Below are 15161 nucleotides of genomic sequence, written 5' to 3'. Positions count from 1 at the left end.
AATCATAGTAGTACCTAGATCCTGTAGAACAGATTCAAACTTTGTTCTCTTCTAAGTTTACAAGTGGTAAACAAAGTCTGATAATATATCAACACTCCTACATTGAAACTTCTCTTTAAGGTCAGTCCAGTCCTGAAATACCAGGCAATTCTCCTCTGAACAGGGAACATGATAACCCCAGACGATTGTTTCGGCCTTCTGTGGGCCTCGTCAGTGAGGTGAAGCTATATTACTTTAAGCACACTGGGCAAGGAGTCCACATCTGGTATCCCCCATCACTTTTAGGGAGACCTCCCCAGGGTCATAATACAAAAAAGCACAACTGGGCTAAAAGAGGCTGCTCCTAGGTGGTAACTTGACATAGCTGTTATGTAGGTGAGGTGAAGCTATATTACTTCGTTCTCTAACCCCTGGTAGTGCTGACGTCTAACCCCTGGTGATAATACTAGCATGCCTTCAGTTTTATACGATGTGCAGTGCTAACACCAGGGTAACGAACAGTGGCAGCCTCAGACTGCCAGATAATGTGCTTGCCAACCCCAGGATTGTATGCTATGTAGTGTGTGCGTCTGCATGTATAAATGTAAGCTATGTAGTGTGTGTGTATCTGCATGTATAAGTGTATGCTATGTAGTGTGTGTATCTGCATGTGTAAGTGTATGCTATGTACTATGTAGTGTGTGTATATCTGCATGTATAAGTGTAAGCTATGTAGTGTGTGCATATCTGCATGTGTAAGTGTATGCTATGTAGTGTGTGTGTGCGTGTGTGTGTATCTGCATGTGTAAGTGTATACTATGTAGTGTGTGTGTATCTGCATGTATAAGTGTATGCTATGTAGTGTGTGTGTCTGCATGTATAAATGTAAGTTATGTAGTGTGTGTGTATCTGCATGTATAAATGTAAGCTATGTAGTGTGTGTGTATCTGCATGTATAAGTGTATGCTATGTAGTGTGTATGTGTGTGCATCTGCATGTATAAGTGTATACTATGTAGTGTGTGTATCTGCATGTGTAAGTGTATACTATGTACTATGTAGTGTGTGTGTATCTGCATGTATAAGTGTAAGCTATGTAGTGTGTGTGTATCTGCAAGTATAATTGTATGCTATGTAGTGTGTGTGTGTGTGTATCTGCATGTGTAAGTGTATACTATGTAGTGTGTGTGTATCTGCATGTATAAGTGTAAGCTATGTAGTGTGTGTGTGTTTATCTGCATGTATAAGTGTAAGCTATGTAGTGTGTGTGTATCTGCATGTGTAAGTGTATGCTATGTAGTGTGTGTGTGTGTGTGTATCTGTGTAAGTGTATGCTATGTAGTGTGTGTGTGTGTGTGTGTATCTGCATGTATAAGTGTATGCTTTGTAGTGTGTATGTATCTGCATGTGTAAGTGTATGCTATGTAGTGTGTTACTGTGCATTTTTGCTGACTTTAAAGGACAGAATCTAGAATATTAATGGGGAATGCAGAGAGCAGTTTTAAAGAATCTATTATTAAATGTCCAATTAAGATACAAAATATTTAGCACTGTCTCTGCAAAAGATAATTAAATACAGAGCTCACATAGTCATACCAGTGGTTTGAGCTTGTGTTTGATTTGCTGCCTAAGATCATTAAAAGAAATGACTTTATTTAGAATTTTATTTATATTACTTTGGTCTTATGATTTTTTTTAAGCCGAGTCCCTGCTCCTGCCCACCACATTTAAATTTTTACCCGTGGGGGGGGGGGCAGTCCCTCTTTTGAATTTTGAAATGTTGGGAGGTATGATATCATGAATATACTATTTCCTTTTTGTGGTTATGCCTTTATAAATACAGACAGTTCTCTTAAAGAACCCCAATCTGATTCAGACAGAATACAAGTTTAAACAACTTTCCAACTTCCAAATTTAGTATCAAATATGCTTCATTCTTTTGGTATTCTTTGTTGAAGGACTAGCAATGCACTACTGGGAGCTAGCTAAATACACCAGGTGACCTAATGACAAAAGACATATATGTGCAGCCACCAATCAGCAGTTAGCTCCCAGCAATTGCAATGCTACTCTAGAGCCTACCTACATATGCTTTTCTACAAAGGATACCAAGGGAACAAAGCAAACTAGATAACAGAAGTAAACTGGAAAATTGTTTAAAAAATCACATGTTCTACATGAATCATGAAACTTTAATTTTGACTTTAATGTCCCTTTAATTCCTTCAGTTTTCAGCAGGTCAATAGCCGACAAAACCATAGACAGGGAAAGAGTTAATGAAGCTTCTGTACCTGTTCTAGAATGCCGTCCTACATTTAAACCTTGCATAGCGTGAACAAGGAAGTTGGCTGACTTTTGTATCATATGACTGTGTATTTTGAAAAAAAACAACCTTTGGAAATACATTTTTGTTTATGTGTTATGTGAACACCTGAGAGCTGACTCAGAACAGAACACTAATTTTATGATGAAACGTGATGTCTGTTGTTTTCTTAACTGATGAAAATAAGCACCGTATATCGCTGATACCTGTATTATTTTACATAACACTGTTCCCCATACTGGGATTTAAAGTTCTTTAGGAACAGATTAGAGGTAGCTGCTAAAAAATAGTTATTATTGGTGCTGGAGATTTCCACTGGTCGCGGACAAGAAGAAAATTGCAGCAGATGAGCAAGAAATGTTTTCAAATTTAAAGGGAAATTCCAAAGCATAAAGACATGTTCTAAATCATTACAGCATATAATCTATAATTTGATAGCTATTGATATGTTGCTGGTGCAGATGAGTCCTTTTTAATGTCAACACGACCACAATCAGCTGATTTCATTGTTTATCAGAAGCCTTTTTTTACATTATCAGGTTTGGTAAAAAAGTGTCCCTATACAGTAAACAACAATTTTCATATAACTGCATGTAATAGACACTATTATAAAGAATAAGATGCACAGATGCTGATATAAATATCCAATATAAACCCATTTAAAAACTTACTTAGAAGCTCCCAGTTTAGCTCTGTTGAAAAGGTTACTGGAACACCCACTGATAGTGGTTGTATAGCAAAAAGAGCAAACACTATCCCCCTCCCCTCTTCCTCTGCATATGAAAAGACCCTTTACACAAACAGGAGCCAGCTGGAGTAGGTAGACAACAGTCTACTTTTAAAACTTTGGGGTTTGGTTAGTCTGAAAATAAGCGCAATGTTATTTAAAAATAAGCAAAACTATACATTTAAAAAAAAACCTGTATGGGCTATATAGATCATCTACAAAACATGTATGCAAAGAAAAATCTAGTGTATAATATCCCTTTAACATGTGCCAGTCCGGTTTTCCTGATCACAATCGAAATTCTCAATAGGTAACAACATATTTAAGCTGCCATTTTTCACTTATCAAATGCCACGGCTAAAAGGGCTTGATAAACCCAGGACAATACTTTTTCACTTTTTACTAAGTATTCCAAAAAAGTATTTAAATGTGCAAAACAAATTGACATTACCTTGCCATATTGGATTCAATTAGAAAGCATCGTCACCAAACAGATTGTTGACATTTGTCATTATTCATGCACATTTGATTTTTGGATTCCAAAATCAGGAGATTAACGATGCAGATAATTATTTTGTATTTTATTGGGGGGGTAACAATTTATAGCTTCAGGGGTATTAAAGGGATATTCCAGCTAAAATTGAAAGCCACATGGGTGCATTTGGGTATTGAACAGAAGCAATTTAGTAATATACATGCATTAGCAAAAATACTTCTAATAAAAACTATAGCTGTTTCAAAAGTATATTTAAGTATGCACCGTGCACCAGCATTTTAAACACAGCACTTGTTTGAGAGCCTAAGGTGCTTGTACCATCTGGTAAAGACTCAATTTGTTATTTGCTGACATGATACAAGCCCCACTGATTATCTGAGCAGCTACATTATTTAAAACGTGGGTGCAGTGACAATATCTAGTTATGCTTCACATGAACGTGCAGAGAAAAATGCTAACACTAAAACAGTGATAACTTTTACTAAAAGCATTTTTGCTAATACATGTATAATGCTAATATGTTTCTATTCAAAGATGTAATTAAAGTGAAAGTAAATCCTAGCGTTTTACAAACGCTAGGATTTACTATTGAAAGAAATAAAGGGCACTTTCATTCATGAAGTATAAGATACTTCATGTAGAAAGCTCCTTTATTTGATTCAATCGATCGCCGCTCTTAGCTCCTACAGCAGCCCACGGATAAAAAATTTTTGGCTAAGAGGTGACGTTTTCACCTCTTAGCCAATAGCCGTGCGGTAAATCCGGCTTGGCGCCCATGGGAGCCAGATTTACCGCACGGCTATTAGCTAAGAGGTGAAAATTTCACCTCTTAGCCAAAAAATTTTTAGCCATGCGCTGCTGTAGCAGCTAAGAACGGCGATCGGTTGAATCAAATAAAGGAGCTTTCTACATAAAGTATCTTATACAGTACTTCATGAATAAAAGTGCCCTTTATTTGTTTCAATAGTAAATCCTAGCGTTTGTAAAAACGCTAGGATTTACTTTCACTTTAATCTATGTGCATTTAAATTTTGACTGGAATGTCCCTTTAATAATAAATGCATTTTGTGATCAATGGAAAAACACACTGACAATACTAGCCAACATTCAGAAATCACTATTCGACAAAAACAAGCACACAATTGTGATTAACCCTTTAGTGTTTACCTCGCAATTGGGTTAAACACATAGGTAAAGTCTGACTGAGGAACCACAAGCATTGCAGCACTCACCCAGTACACGGTCAGTGTGCCAATCAGCAGCAGTATGATCTTCTAATCACCAGTCGCGCAGGTTTAAAAGTACAGCAGCTGACTTCAAAGTCATGCTCTTATTTTAACCCCTTACAATTATCAGTTGGTGAAGCTCTGCATCTTTACACTGGAAGCCGCCATCATGAAGCTTATATTTGTTTTTTTAACATTTAAACTGTGCACAAAACTACAAAACAATTAACACTTCTGCCCTCTATTGTGTGAGCTAAACTGAAGTGAAAGGTACAGCTGTGAAAAAGCAGATCTGTGAAAGTCACTGCTTCTGTCACAGGATGCAACAAAACGCAAGATACAAGATGGCGGCGCCCAGTATAAAATGTAAAGCTTTACCAACTAGATTCTGTAATTAGTTAAAATAAAGACAGCTGCTGGTACAGGAGGGAAAACAATAGCTTGATTAGTAACCTTGTATTGTAGTTGTACCCAGAAGTTTAAAGTGATATTAAATCCTAGTGTTTGTGAAACGCTAGGATTTACCAGTGGAACAAATAAAAGGTATAAAATACTTCATGCTAAAAGTTGCTTTATTTGTCTGAAGCATTCACCGCACTGAGCACCTCAGACAGCCCACAGCAGAACGCTATTTTGCTGTGAGGTGGCATTTCCACCTCTTAGTCAATAGTCGTGCGGGCCAGCTAGCATTATGTGATCACCTCACAGCAAAATAGCGTTCTGCCGTGGACTGCCTGAGGCGCTCAGCGCAGCGAAAGCTTCAGAAAAATTAAGGAACTTCAGCATGAAATATTTTATATGTTTGTTGCACCTTTTCACTGTATTTTATACTTCATGACTGAAAGTCCCCTTTATTTGTTCCATTGGTAAATCCTAGCGTTTCACAAACGCTAGGATTTACTATCACTTTAATGTCCCTTTAAACACATAGGCACCTGTTTATCCAATAGGGGCAGAACAAGGTCCATCCATTTTTAGGGCTAGCGGGGCAGCATCCACATTTAAAAGGACATTAAACATTAAATAAATACTAGATAGAAAGATGCATTTAAAGAAAAGATTAGTCTGAAAATAATATGTAAATGCATTTTATAAAGTGTCATTAGTGGTTTAAAAAGTGTCAAAATAAGTGTAAAGTTTTAGTGCCTATAAAACAATGGGAGCTGCCATATTGCAACTTAGGTTACCTTCTCTGCCGTGGCCAATTAAAGACAGTTATAAGTAGGTCATTAGAGTGTGCAGCCAATGGCTGTGTGGAATATAACACTGTTCTGCACTTCCATTTCTAACAGGAACTGAAAAGCTCACAATGGAATTACAGGAAAAGGGGACAAAATAAATAATGAAAGTTTATTGCGGACTTATTTTTATATATATGATTTATCATTTTATATTACCATCTCAAAGTGTTTAATGTCCCTTTAACACTGACAAGAAGATTAAATAACACTTTTTTTTTTTTTAAAACCCATGGCTGCTAAAAGTACAACAATGCACTGCAGCTCACTTTGGCAACCAAGAGGGTTGCTAGGCGACAGCTTTTGGCCTGATCTAAATATTTTTTATGAAAGCCAAAATCGTACTAATACATATGATTCCAACGAAAGTTACACCTCACTTATGATATTGTGCAAGCTACTTTGTTAATCACAAGACTGCCTCACGTCTAGATAAATATTGCGTAAAAACAGGAACAGGAAGGGATATTAAATTACATTTAAATTGTTAACTATTAAAAAAATTATTACCAATATAGTAAAGTTTTGCACAATTTCAAGAAAAAAAGTTCCATTTGGAGTTAATTTTAAACATACATTGTAGTGCAGATATTACCAAGGTTCATCAATTGTGGCCCTCCAGAGGTTTTGGAGCTATATTTCCCATGATGCACATCAAGCAGAAATGCTGGCTGAGCATCATGGAAAATGTAGTTCAAAAACCTCTGGATTTCCACAATTAATGACCCTGTCTACTTCATTAGAGCAGGGGTCGGTATTTTTCTTTTTTTGTGTGTGTAAAGGGCCAGATAGTTAATATTTTAGGCTTTAAAGGCCAAGAGACAAAATCAAGAACATTATGTAGGTACTGCAATATCAAATTTACACATTTTGTTTTTATTGATGAATTCAATTAACAAAATATATGACAAGGAAATGAGCCCCTCAGAAACTTACTAGTTGCAGCCTTTTTTTTTTTCATTATTTTGTGAAGAAATTCTGTTGTGGCAAGATAGTCTCCTTTAATAATGCTCATTTTATTTGGCTGCAGCTTTCCTTTTAGTAAAAATATTTGTCAGAGTATATTATACTGTGACAAGCGTCAGTGTAAAGCGACAGAGCACCACATCTCTGTCTCAAATACTGAACTTTACAACCATAATAGTTGAAAAATTACATGCTCTAATTCGTTACAGCATGTCATTTTAAAGTGAATGTAAATTTTGATGATAAATTGCCCGGTTTTTAAAAATTTGATTAAAAACAGGGGCACTTTAATTCATTAAAATTTACATTTCACTTGTGTTGTGAAATACTTACCTTTAAATCTTGACAGCCGCTGCATAGCTTTCTCCGCCCATCGCAAAGCCTCTTCCTGGATCTAAAAATGAGGAATCCAGCTTCCTCCAATCATGGCGTTGCATCAGACACTGATTCCCCCGGGGGGGGGGGGGGGGAGACGTAATTGGAGGATGACCGATCTGTCATTTTTTGACATAGGAAGAGGCTTGCGATGACCGGGTGAAGCTGGAGCGGCAGTCAAGATTAAAAGGTGTTTTCACAACACGAGTGAAATGTAAATTTTGATGAATTAAAGTGCCCCTGTTTTTAATCAAATTTTTTAAAACCGGGCACTTTAGCATCAAAATTTACATTCACTTTAAGACAATCGACCCTGCGCTACTGTACCGCTGATTCAATCAGGTGTGTAACAAGTGCTGCTGATTGGATTAGATTCGGGTTCTGCTCGGAACCAGCACTGATCTGCAGGTCCCAAGCAGCACTTTTACTGTATGTTTAATCCCTTGGCAAGAGTTCGTCTAAAACCTTATTTATGGACAATGACATTTGAAATTGATATAATTTGAATGTGTTACAAAATATTACTCTTCTGATTCACTTAAAGTGAAGGTAAATTTTCACACATGAATGCCCAGTTTTTAAAAATAATATTAAATACTGTGGCACTTTCATTCATACAAGTTCACATTTCAGAGGTTTTGTTAAAATACTTAACTTTTCTTCTTGCAAGCCAGAGCAGCAATTCCCCCGAACGCAGGTCGTCTCTTCTTACATCACAAATGACGAATCCGGCTTACTCCAATCATGGCTTCCTTCCAGAGCAAACATTGCCTGAGGCCACTTCGTGATTGGAGGAAGCCAGATTCGTCATTGCTGACGTAAGAAGATATGACTTGCGGGCGGGGGAAACGCTGCTCCGGCTTGCAAGAAGAAAAGGTAAATATTTTAACAAAACCGCTGAAATGTAAACTTTCATGAATGAAAGTGCCCCTGTTTTTAATAGTAGTTTTAAAAACAGGGCACTCATTCGTGTAAGTTTACATTCACTTTAAAAATGTGGGTGGGAAAAAAAGAAAGAAGATTTCTTAGCTCATAGGCTGCACAAAAACAGGTAGTAGGTTTAATTTGGCCTCCAGTATTAGATCATTTAATTTTTGTGCTACACACTGTAGAATTCTATGTTTAACCCATGCAAATTAAATAAGGATATTGCATTCTAATGCAATAATAAAATGCTTTAATTACATACAGTAGGGCTTGACAAACCCAAGCACCATAGCACCCATACTCCCATTGCACCTTCACACCTATTCCTGGTCTCTAGTTTTCAGCCCTGAACCCACTGTTTCAGTCCACCACCTGTAGCTCGGTTTAATTAAACACTTGGCTTCCTCTTTAAAGGGACATAAAACAAGTTGGGATAGAGACAAAATATAATAATATGTACTTTAATTAGTTTACCTGCAAATGTATACTGCAGTGCATCGCCATTAACCCTATTATTTAAGTTTCTGAATTGTAAAGCTCTAAACCCCCCCCCCCCATTTCCTTCTATGGCCGTATCTATATCTATTGTTGTTTTGGTAGAATGCAAAAGTGAATAGGGATTATCTGCTGGAGCATGCCTAGAAGCTGTGAACTCAGTTAAAATACAACGCCTGTGTCTAAACACTAATAAGGGGGGTGGAGCACAGTGCTCCAGACAGCATAGCTTTGTAAGCATTTTTGCTTATTTTTGAAAAGTATTTTAAAATACTTGCCAGCAATTTGAAACAATTTTTTTACGCAAACTATTTTTAATTAATTAGCCCCTTTTAGGATATGCACAGATCTAAACCTGTTTTATGGCACTTTAAGTAAAGGAGTATGCACATTACCCTGTCTCCTACCTAAATATCCCCTCTGGAAATGCCTATGTAATTTTGGAATTAGAATAACTGCAGAGTATTATTTGGAAATAGAGCTAACAGTTTTTACTATGCCTTAAAGGAATATGAAACCCAATTTTTTTCTTTCATGATTCAGAAAGAGCAAGCAATTTAAAAAAAAATAACATAATTTACTTCTATTATCAATTTTTCTTTGTTCTCTTTGTATCTTTTGTTGAAAAGCAGGGGCGTATGCTTAGTAGCCAGCCCATTCCTGGAGCACTATATGGCAGTAGTTTTGCAAGAATGTTATCCATTTGCAAGAGCACTAAATGGCAGCACTATAGCCTGTCATGTAGTGTTCCAGATGTATACCTAGGTATCTCTTCAATAAAAAATATCATGGGAATGAAGCAAATTTAATAATAGAATTTAAAACTTTTTTTTAATTCTCTCTCTGATTCACAAAAGAATAATTTGGGGTTTCACATCCCTTCAATTCAAAAAATGACTCCTATGTCAATAAACTGAAAAAAATATTTGTTCCATCTAAAAGAGAATATTTCAGCATTGATACATACTGTATACATATTTCCTGCTTGAAGATCATATTTAATAAAAATTCTATCCTGATTCCAACACATACATTATTCAGTATGGAGAATTGGGGGGTCAGATAAAATCGTAGCCCTGTGGTCTTGCGTTGGACAAACCTAGTCAAGAAGGTAACTCACAAACAAAGCTCTCAGTTAATTTATTTCTGAATAACTGAAAAAACCTCAATATAAATCTTATATAACCTTTGTACATGACGTGAGATATATTGGTGCTTTATGTATAAATAATATTATAACAATATTAAAAGGGACAATCTACTAGAATTTTTTTATTGTTTAAAAACATAATCCTTTTATTATCCTTTCCCCATTTTTACATAACCAACACTTATATTAATATACCTTTAACCTCTGTGATTACATTGTATCTATGCAGACAGCCCCCTTATCTTAGTACTTTTTACAAACTTGTATTTCAGCCAGTTAGTGCTGACTCCTGCATAACACCACAGGAGTGAGCACAATGGTATCTATATGGTATACATGAACTATCAGTGCATTGTATTAGCTTTTCACTGCCAGACTGTGAGATAAGAGGCAACCTGCAATATCTTAGAGATCAGCCCAAGAATACTACCTAGGTTTAGCCTTCAACAAAGAATACCAAAAGAACAAAGCAAATTTGATAATAAAAGTTAATTATATAGTTGTTTAAAAATGACCTATCTGTCCCTTTAAATCTATTTCCTGGCACCTACCTTTGAAGGTTGGTACAGATGCAGCCGAACACAGAACTCCTGCTCAGATGTTGCTGTTGCTAGAATTTTGTGATTAACAGTTCTGCCAGTGCTCAGAAAGCTAGGCCACATGAAAGACAGCAGAGATGCTGTTAAGCAGACTGCTCCTCTTGATTTGCTTTGTATAAAGCCACAGAATACTCACTTAAGCCCACATTTTGCATCTCAGTCTGACAGTTGGCACAGTTATTTGTTGGCACAACAGCAACAGGTACTTTACCCCCTTCTTAATCAACTCCAATTTCAATGCAAGTTTTGTTTTTCTTATAATTTCACTTCCAAATGGTATTGTTTATATGTGGGGAAATAAAGTCAAAATGAAGTGTTCATGATTCAGATAGAGCATGCATTTTGAAACAACTTTGCAACTTACTTCTGTAATCAAATTTGCTTAATTTCGTTGCTATCCTTTGTTGAAGAGTAAATCTAGGCAGGCTTATAGGAGCTCAGGAGCATGCATGTGTCTTTAGCATTATATAACAGAAGTATTTGCATCATCATATAACACTGCAATAAAAATTGTTGCAAACATAGTGCTAAAGACACGTTCCTGAGCCTACATAGGTTTACTCTTTAACAAAGGATACCAAGAGAATGAATCAAATTTTATACTGGAAGTAAATGGGAAAGGTTATTTTATATTTTATATAGACTCTTTGTATAATTGTTTTTTATTAAAATTAAATTTATAGATGATTAAATTAGATTATATACTGAAAGTGAAGGTTAATTTTGACGAATAAGTGCCTGGTTTTTAAAAATCCTATTAAAACCAAGGGCACTTTAATTCATCAATATTGACATTTCAAGCGTTTTCTTCAAAAACTTACCTTTTAATCCTGAAAGCTGCTCCATTGATTTCCCCAGCCGTCGGAAGCCTCTGCTTACGTAAAAAAATATGAATTCGGCTTCCTCTAATCACGGCGTTCCCCCCGGGGGATCATGGCCTGAGGGAACGCTGTGATTGGATGAAGCCGGATTCGTCATTTTGGACCCACGAATAAGGCTTGCGACGGGCGGAGGAAGCGCTGCAGCGGCTCTCAGGATTAAAAGGTACGTTTTTGAAGAAAACGCTTGAAATGTCAATTTTGATGAATTATAGTGCCATTGTTTTTATAAGGATTATTAAAAACCGGGCACTAATTCATCAAAATTGACCTTCACTTGAAAATACTGAAATTGTATTATGGTGATGTTTTTTACCTGGGATTGTAATGGCCAGGTTCAAATCTCATGTTACCTTTTAAATACAGTTATGGATAATAATTTGAAATCTGGATTCTCTTCCTATGCAAACTATGTGTATGTTTTTATAAATGCTCATTTAAGTACTCTGTATGTAATGTTGGCTCCTTTACATCAAAAAAGTAGAAATGATCAAAATAATGGGAGATCTGTTTTCCCTTGAAAATGCGAGAGTTAATATTTTTTTTTTATAGAGGACTTTCCTAGAATGCAAGAGTTTATTTCACCTTACAATGAAAACTTTCCCAGGGATTTAAAAAGTGGACTGAACATGTGAAGACTATCATCCTTGAAAAAGCCAAACGGATTTGGAGAAACGTACGTCGGATTTAATAAGGGGGAACCATCACAAATAGGAGGAGGATTTTTGTGCTGTGTCAGAACTCTTGTGGGGACTCACTCAAAACCCCAGGAGAAAATACCAGGTTTTCTTGAAAAGGTGTGGAGTTTTTTTTGACACCCTTGTAAGTGACTGCTTGCTTTTATTATTTTTATTGTTTTAATAAACATTTGTTATACGTACCTGAGTTGCAGAGGCTTGTGACATCTGTAACCTATGCTGTATATACTTAGAACAGGGTTTACAGCTCTATAAAGTGTTAGTACCGTTCTATCATTTTAAATCAATACATATTGTAGCATCTACAAAAACCATGGAGGAAAAAAAAACATAGTGCAATACACTATGTTTCTCTTTTTCTTCCATGGTTTTTGTAGATAACTTTGTAACATTTGTCAACAAATAAGATTATGAGAGACTGAGTAACCTATTCGGATATATCCTTTTAAACACATATGTTAGAGCAATGATATAAGGCCATGTAATGTATAAGAGAATTGTATTATTACGCATAGGTTACTTGGTATTTATGGGTTTAATCCCCACAAAAAGGATTAAACACAGTTAATCACAATTGAGAGACAGTCATGACTGCTGATTACTGCTTGTGTATGCCAGTCCTGTTTGGTTCACAAGTATCATCCTGCTCTTGAGCGCGATTGTATGGGTAAAAAACATTTTATCCAAACTGCTTGTGCCGGAAAAGGTTTGGATTTTGGAATAGTTTGAATTTCTGGAATATTTGTATATTTGCATCTGTAAAATGGGACAGCTTAGAGAAGGGATGGAACCAAGTGTAAGCAATATCTTATGTCAATATACAGCTTATACAGGCAACCCAACCTAAACGTAGACTTATATCATGTTTAATACTTTTTTATACAGAGTATCATCAGTAAGATAATACAGTACTGTAATCAGAAAGGTAATCGTTTTCAATTCATTTTGATTATTATTTGCATTTTATAACACAAGAACCAAATCCAAGACACAGAAAGTGAAGATTGTGACTCACTGGCGGAGTAATGGTACTTTTTAATAATTTTATTTTTAAAATTATTAATTAACATTCTGGATTTCAGAATCTTTTAGAATTTGGGGATTTGTACCTGTATTTTTATTTTATCATGATGTTTTTTTTTGTTTTTTTTTATTAAAGGATTCACTGATCTGTCCCAGGCACAAAAAAAAAAAAAAAATAATTTCAGGAGTGTGACAAGTTTTCAAATGTGTCATGAATTAACAAAAAAGTTAAGAACTACTGTAACAAATTAAAGTTTTTGTTTTTTCACCCATTCCTATGTTCCTCTGTTAAGATAAACCATAAGTGATAGATCTCTTTTCTGAGATTTTAATATAAAATCTTTAGTTATGCATAATAAAACTACTTTGTAATATATTAACATTGTTTATTTTGTCCTCTTATCTTAATTTGTTTTAAAAATGTTTGAACTTGGTTGAGTGTGTTATTCTATAACTAGAGAAATGTCTTGTAATTACAAGGTATTTATTAACTGTCCCTTTAATAACCTTCATAGAATTCCATAGGTATGTTTATCTATAAACATCAAGCAACTAACCCAGTTAATATATCTCTTAGATCTAGCACTGGAAACCACCCCAAAACCTAACCCTGTTCTGGACATGTCAGCAAAATGAAGTTAGTGGGCAGAAGAATATTGCTTCTGTGTAACTAAAATATCCTTGTTAAGCTATCATTGCAATACCATTTTGTTCTAAATGATATTGTAATTTTGTAATAAAATTATACTTGTGCAATGCCAACAGAGACAATGGGCAGGAACATGGCATATCTGAGTAGGATAATGTCATCCTATTATCCCCTTCATACTAAATATTATACATCCAGTCAAGAGGTTAAACTATAGTTTATTTGGTGTCTGTTTGTGTACTACCATTCACAAATCATATATCTACTAACAAACATCTGTGCACTACAGCATAAATGTGTTTATACTGATATTAAATGATCAGATATTCAGATGTAACACAAATATTCTAAGTGCATGATTCATATTCTATTCTGAAGAGAAAAATAAATAGAAGTTTGCTTTAAAAAAATAACTGCAGATCAGCTCAGTCAGTAGGAATAAAAACCCATTGTCAAGTTCCCAGGAAAAGGATTAGCTGGAAGAACAAGAAAACCGTATCCAGGGAAGAGGGAATCAATAACACAATCACAGGCACATAGATCAGCAAGAACATTTATGTTAGAGATCTAGATATACAGAGAATAATAACAGGTTCAGGCGACAAAAAAAAGTCAGATCTTCGCAATTACATTCAGAGATCACAAAATTAAATATCGGTGTAGATTAGTAAACAATTAAGGGATTCCAAATGACAAGGAATGAAAAACATAATTAAGTGGAGTAAATGCCCTGAGACAAATACATCTGTATATGGAGCTATAGAACCAATAGGCCGATAACAACAGTCAATAACACGATCATGTGATCTGTCAGATGTCAGTGAATAAGTCTATATCTGTTATAAATCTGCAGATTACCTAATCAGTGGGAAGATTTCAGCAGTCTGCGGCTTCTTGTCACTGTAGATCTGGTGTCTGATGACCGCAGTGATAAGCAGAGGAAGTCCGATGGGTTTCTGTGCCAGTCTCTGAGCCAAGGGGCCACTGTGCCCTGTATACTCTGCAGTCAGGGGAGGGGCCGGGCGTGAAGGACAGCGATGGTGGCCTATCACATGATACCTCCCTCCCTGACTATTCTCGTGATCTGATTCCTGAGTCATCAAAGGGGTGGATTCGGGCCACTTCTTGTGTGGAGCTTACTTGGAATCTTGTTGACTATGAATTATTTACCTTATTATTTATATCAAATAGTTTCGTGCCACTGAGAGAATTAAGCTTCGGTTCCCACCTGAAACCTGGGTGAACACATTGCATATCACTAGAACCTACCATACCAGGGCCCTGCATCCCTAGAGAAAATAAAGTCTTGTGTAATTTATTTTGTTGGCACCTGTAATGAGAGAGGGCAATAAGATCCGACACTTATTCGTTATTCATTATTCAAAATCTAATGGGGATTTCAATGTCCAATAA

The 15161-nt window shown here is 35.9% G+C and overlaps 1 protein-coding gene across 1 annotated transcript in view; it reads right to left on the bottom strand.

The window, feature by feature from the left end:
- The window catches only part of LGMN (legumain), a 139887-nt gene extending 125123 nt beyond the window's left edge, over positions 1-14764 (bottom strand). The window contains exon 1 of the mRNA XM_053697541.1: positions 14607-14764. The gene's annotated coding sequence lies outside the window, so the exon portion shown is untranslated. The remainder of the gene's footprint in view (positions 1-14606) is intronic.
- Positions 14765-15161: the final 397 nt, after the last annotated feature.

Source organism: Bombina bombina, chromosome 1, assembly GCF_027579735.1.
Source record: "Bombina bombina isolate aBomBom1 chromosome 1, aBomBom1.pri, whole genome shotgun sequence".
Lineage (NCBI taxonomy): Eukaryota > Metazoa > Chordata > Amphibia > Anura > Bombinatoridae > Bombina > Bombina bombina.
Note: the sequence above shows the minus strand (reverse complement) of the source record. Positions and strands in the feature narration are given on the sequence as shown.